Here is a 6,294-nt window from a genome sequence, read left to right on the forward strand (position 1 = left end):
GTCATAAAAATTTCCCACGCACTTTAACACTCAGCGAATCGAGCGAAAGTGAAACGAAAATTTGTGTCAACCAAGTAGATGGGGAGTGGGTGGAGAATTTCATTTGTTTGTCCTCACAATTAGGTAGGCAACGAAGTCAAAAAATATTGAAAATCAGCTCAATCACGCCCACATCTAGCAACAAATGACAGAAACCGCCCACATTGTAAAGTCGCCCACACACACACACACAGTCCTCGCTCTCATTTTATTGTTGTCCTTCAGATTGGCATTTCTTACTGTTTTAAGACTCCGTCTTTGTATATATACGCACACACAAACACACACACACATCTCACATGTATGCGTTATGAGGGAAAGCTATTTAATTGATTTGGCGAATAGAAAAGTTTATAATGCAATTAAATTCTCTATCACATCAGGAAAAGTTTTTAATTAGTTATTAGAAATGATTATTTCATTAGCCACTGCAAAAAAAATACACACACACACACACACTCACTCTTGCAAATGCAAACGTTAGATCGCATCCTCGTAACCATTGCCCTAGTTTCTACTTGCTGTCAATTGCAACTGATTTTCTTCCGCTTTTCCAGTTTAATGTTTTGAAAAGTTTTTCATGCTTCGATTTTGAGAGAAAATTTATCAAACGCATTTTATTGCCGAAAGGCAAAAGTCGAAAGTGGAAAATTGAAAATTGTTCTCAGAAGCAAAAGGACGACAAGGCTATTTCATTATTAAATTCCAAAAGTGCCTTCCAGCAGAGGAGCAGGGAGGAAGGAAGGAGTGTGGATGTGGGCTGGGAGTGTGGGAGTGGGCTGCAATATAGGGGACTAGGTAGGAGAGTCAATGGATATTATGGGTAACTTGGTGGCAGGGATGTGTGTGGCGGACTAGTGGATAGTGACATTTGGCTTTGGCTCGTTGACTCTTTCCTCGTATAAAGAAAATAAATGAAAAGCAACAAGAGAAAATGACTTGAAACCAATCAGCGTGAAAATTGTTGTCGACTAACCAGAGAAAAAAGGACAAAAAAAAAAAAAAGAATGAAAAGAATACGCACAGGAAATGGCACGTGTGCTTATTCTTTGTGTGTATAGGTTTGCGTATATGTGTATGTGTGTGTGTGTGTGTATCTTTGTTAGGGCATTTTGCGGTCTCTTTTGTTAGAATTTCTCAAATTGAGTCATATAATGGTCAGCCATGCCAACGGCATGTAATTTGTGGTACACGTGGCGGCATTTTCTAACTTTTCTTTATGCAGACAAAAACGATGTTAAAAACGAAAAACTCAATAATTTAATTAAATTTCTATGCGAAAATATACAGATTCTTATACAAACATCAAATGAGGACATCACTTTATTTGTTCCGTTCATTTTTGGCTTTTATTTTTCTAGCAAATCAATCAACATTGATTACCTTACCTATCAGCTACTCAGCTTCTCAGCATCTCAGTCTGCCCACGTGGCGTATACTTAATTTTATTTATAGATTGGCACAACATTTCACCTAAAAATACACTTTCCATTTGCCACAACAACAAACACAATGTAAACAATGCAGTGGCATGTTTGGTGTCGAAGAGAAAAAGAGGGAAAGCCAGAGAGAGAGAGACCACGAGAGAGAGAGAAAGGGAAATGAACGCAACAGTGTGTGACAAGCTAAAGGAATATGAATTTGTTAGAACTGCGCCTGCGCCTCTGTCGACATAAAACTGTTACCATTATTTTCGCTGTTTGCTGTTGCTGTTGCTGCTACGGCTTGGCCATGGCTTTGGCTCAATTGAGGGAATCAGATAACTTGGCCAACGAGTTCAGTTTCAGTTTAGTTTTGGCAGCGAGCGCAGTGTGACGTTGAGAGAATTGGTCTCTCTATCTCGCTTCCTCTCTCTCTGGTTGTCCTTTCGGTTAAGAACTCGGTAACACAACAATTTTTAATCTGTGTGATAATTTTACGTGATTGTGATAACCCAAAAAACGAGAACGAAATAATTTTTAAAACTTGAATAATTTTCTATTTTTATATATTTATGTTTTTTTTTTTTTTTGTAAATAAAAATTTTTTGAATTTAGTTTGTGGATGTTTATTTTTTTTTACCAATTTTTAAACTAACAAAAAACAAATCCGAAAGTTGAATGAATTTTGTGACATGCTTTTGGTGCGATGCTTAAAAATCAATGAAAGTGAAAGTGAAAACAGCACACACACACAGCCACAGACACAGACACACGCACGCAGAGAGACAAATATACACACAGCTGCTGCTTACACACGCATACGCATACATAGAGAAATTTTTTGGTAAGCTGACCGAAGAGCGAAGAGGAGAAAAGCAGCAGAAGCAGCGAACCAGTTTTATTTTTGACGTCATTAAATTTTGACTGTGTGAGTGGATGTTTGATTATGTATATACACACATACATATATATATATATAGATGAATTGTGCTTGTATTTGTGTGCGCATTGAGGTGTCAAATTTAACAAATTAGCTCGACAAATTAGGCGGCAATTAAAACCTAAAAACAAAATCGGAATAGGATAAACAACCAACAAAAAAAAGTGTTGCATAACCTGCAGGCGCAACTTTGACTTACTTATACCAATACAGAGTAACTAGTTTGTAGCAGAGGCAGTGGCAGTGGCTGCGGCTGTGGCTCTGCCATGCAATGTCCTTGAACGTTTGCATAAACTGTGTGCCTGCCTGCCAGCCTGCCTGACTGGCCTGGCTTTGTAAATGGAATGGCTGCTTGTGGTTATGTCGTTGTCAGTCAGGTTCGCCTGGCATTGGCACATTTGCTACTCGTCTCTCTTTCTCTGTGTTTGTGTGTGTGTGTGTGTTTGAATGTGAGTTGTGTTTATCTTTTTGCCCAGAAGCATAAACAAAAATTCTCGGCACGCTAACTTTGCAAAAAAAAAAAAAAAAGGAAAAGCAAACCAAACCACATATGTATGTAGTGAGAGGAACTAGGATGGGAGCATGCCACATTTCTAGGTCGGGTCGCATTTTTAGGGTTAAAGGTTGTCAAGGTAGGTTGGATGATGATGAATATATATATATGTATATCTTTTTTTGTTACACCCGTTTTTCTACACATATACGCTTTTTGCGTAATTGGGTTGGACTCGTGCAGCAGCAGCAGCAGCAGCAAGAGAGAGAGAGAGTGGGCGGAGTCCTTGAACTAGTGAGCCACATACGTACACTGTATGTGTGTATATTCATATATAGAACTGCACGGATTGTGCAGGTGGGGGGCTGCTGGGCTTCTGTGCGTCACATGTGAACCGAAAAACCTTAAATGTTAGCCATTTGTTACACGAGCAAGCCGAAACAAACGACTGGCTAAACTATTTGGCTCGCTTATCTTTATGTTTTAGCATCACTTAAAACTAAATCAAGCAGCTGAGTCAACGTAATCGGCTAAATGTAGGGTTTGCTCCTGCTGCTCCTTCAGGTTATTTACGAGCTCAACCCTTTCGAAAACGAGACTCACAGGCCATTAACCAAATTGCCCAAAATGTTTCAATATTTTAAATTATTTAAATGTGGGAAAACTCAAGACCCCGCTGCCAAGAGCAAAGAAAAGGGCAAGGCCATCGAACAAAAAGTTCTCACACAATCTCCCCCTCTCTCTCTCTCTCACTTTCTCTGCCTTTTTTTTCTCTGTCGCTCCCTATCCTCTAACTCATTTTGTTTCTCTATACACAAAAAAGACAAACAAACAAAATGAAAGACCTTGGCAAATACATAAAAATAAGAAGAAAACCAAAAACCTAAAGGCATGGCCACTGCCATGCCCCCTAGTGGCTCATAAATCTTACTTAGCAACGCTCAAATGCTTAAAATTTAAAGAGGTGGGGAGACAGAGAGAGAGAGAGAGAGTTGGGCTAAAATGTCTCCTAATATACATTATGATATTTGTGGCTACTTTGCCCCCAAAATACGCAAAAAGGAAAAGATTCCCCATGCAAAAGTACAAAATGAAAAGGCTTATATGCGGCAGTTTAATTATTTTAAATTGAATCTGAACAACAATAAATTCGTAGGGGAAAGAAAATTAGGCTTGCTGGCAAGCCAAATGGTTCATGGCTGGAATGTGGCCAATTTGAATGTACATTTAACGTGGCGAAAAGTTTATATTTAATTAAACCTGATGCTATTTTGCATTTTGCGCATAAATCGAAAATAACTCCACAGAGTTATTTTTATAGTATTTCACCTCACTGTGTATGTGTTTGTGTCTGTGTGTGTGTGTTTAATTAAAAAACAAAATAATAATATTTATTAATTTGCAAGAGCGAAATAATAATGAGATAGACCCAACAGTAAATAAATAAAACTCTGGCCATAAAAATTCAATCAAGTGCTTTTTTTTTGTAATAATATTATTTTACCCCTTTCCTATTATATTGGAATATTTAATGTTAATATTTATTATTATACGGCAGCGAAAAAAAGCCATAAGAAAAGGCAAAAACAATTTATTAAATATCCTCTTATACACATAAATTCCACTTGTAAAAACTGTTAAGAACAATGCAATGCACGGTACATTAAATAAAATCCTTTGTCATGTATTTTATTTGTGAGATAATCCTCTGAGCCTTTCATATTGAAAATACGCTTCAGTGGACGATATCCAAAAGATCGACCGAACTATCCTTATACATTTCAGAATTAGCATATACCAAATTTTACTGTAAACTACTTTTTTCTCCTAATTGTTATTTTTAGCGTTTTGTTATCAAAAGCTTCTTATTTCAAAACTTTAGCACAAAAAGTCAAGTTCAAGGATTATGTAATAATGATAAGAAAGATAAATGACAAGACAACAAAGGTGGTAAAGATACATCCAAAAACATGATTAAATTATTTAGGTATCACACTATACAAATTGTAAAAGTCGTATTAATTTATCATATTTTTAGCAATGAAAATAATTTACAAAGGAAAGAATTAAATAAAAAATAATTGTATGTTGCCCAGAGCTGGATTAAAAAAGAATAAAAGAAATATTTTTGCATTATGCTTTGGGCTACTGTTTTCATTGAATTTGATATTTTCCACTAGATTGCCCATATTCAAAGATGAAGGCAAATTTTGTATTCATTGCCAACCGCAATAACAACAATTCTTTCATATCACTTTGCACATTATTCAAATGAATTATAAATTACATACATATATACTATAGAAATATATATATATTGCTTCATTCAACAAAATGGAAAACCTAAAAATTTCATCAACTCCCCCCCGTCTCTCGCCCTTGCTCTTTCGCAATGCCTATGTCTGCAGTAAAAATAATTTACATAAATTATTGAAACAAAAGCCGAAAATGTGCCCAAATATAAATAGTACGAAACGAAAATATGTACGAATTTTTTTTTTTTTTTTGGTTTTGTTGAAATTTAAATAAATAGCATAAATAAATTATATGAAAAGCCCACCAAAAGTATTTTTGTCAGTATTTTTGTCCAGTGTTTGTGAGGACTTTCTATTTTATTTTTAGGCAGTGGCTAACAGTTTTTGATAAATAAATTAAATATGCACATTTAAATGACAATCAAGAGCAGCAGAAACAACTGATTCAGCTGCCATTAGTCTGTCTGTCTCTCTCAGAGTGTGTGTGTGTTTGTGTGTGTATTGGCTAGCAATGATAACAAAATTTTCCTTGTTTTGTGTGTAATTAATAGTCCGGCTCGACATTCAATAATGCAAAACGAACGACTTGAATTTAAAAAAAATTAAAAATACTAATTGTTCAGCTAATTGAAAATTCATTTTTTTTTTGTGTTGGTGCTAATTTAAATCCGCCATTAGGCGAGTACGTGATAACATTTTGAAATAAATCCAAATCGACCAATACAACAACAGCAAATCGTCTTTAATAATGGGTAAGTAAGTACTTAATTAATAATACTTATAAGAAATAATAATTACTAACTGCCGTTTATTTAGTTTAAAATGATCTAAAAAGTTCTTTGCTTTTAAATATTTTTTACAATAATTATTATTTATTTATCGACTTGCGATGTTCGTTTATTTCATTTGCTAGCCCAAAACAGTCTTAGCCAAGTACCCACCCAAGCTACTTGGCCACTTGTGCAAGTGTTTGTAAAATAATTGACACAAGCTTTCAGTATTAACAGTAATCGGGGATTCGAATTAGATTTTATGATTTTCAATTTACATAGATTACTTTGCTGTAAGCTGTGTACGTTTGCAATTAGTTGCTTAATTGATGACTAATACCGTTACAAATTCAATACACATGGCGTATACGCAATG

At 35.3% G+C, this 6,294-nt stretch overlaps 1 long non-coding RNA gene across 1 annotated transcript; it reads left to right on the top strand.

The window, feature by feature from the left end:
- The first annotated feature begins 1,846 nt into the window (after positions 1–1,846).
- LOC111519015 lies at positions 1,847–5,741 on the top strand. Its single transcript, XR_002724201.2, has 2 exons — positions 1,847–1,921; positions 5,700–5,741. It is a non-coding gene; the product is annotated as an uncharacterized LOC111519015 (long non-coding RNA).
- The last annotated feature ends 553 nt before the right edge of the window (positions 5,742–6,294 follow it).

The sequence above is a fragment of the Drosophila willistoni genome (genome assembly GCF_018902025.1).
Source record: "Drosophila willistoni isolate 14030-0811.24 chromosome XR unlocalized genomic scaffold, UCI_dwil_1.1 Seg143, whole genome shotgun sequence".
NCBI lineage: Eukaryota > Metazoa > Arthropoda > Insecta > Diptera > Drosophilidae > Drosophila > Drosophila willistoni.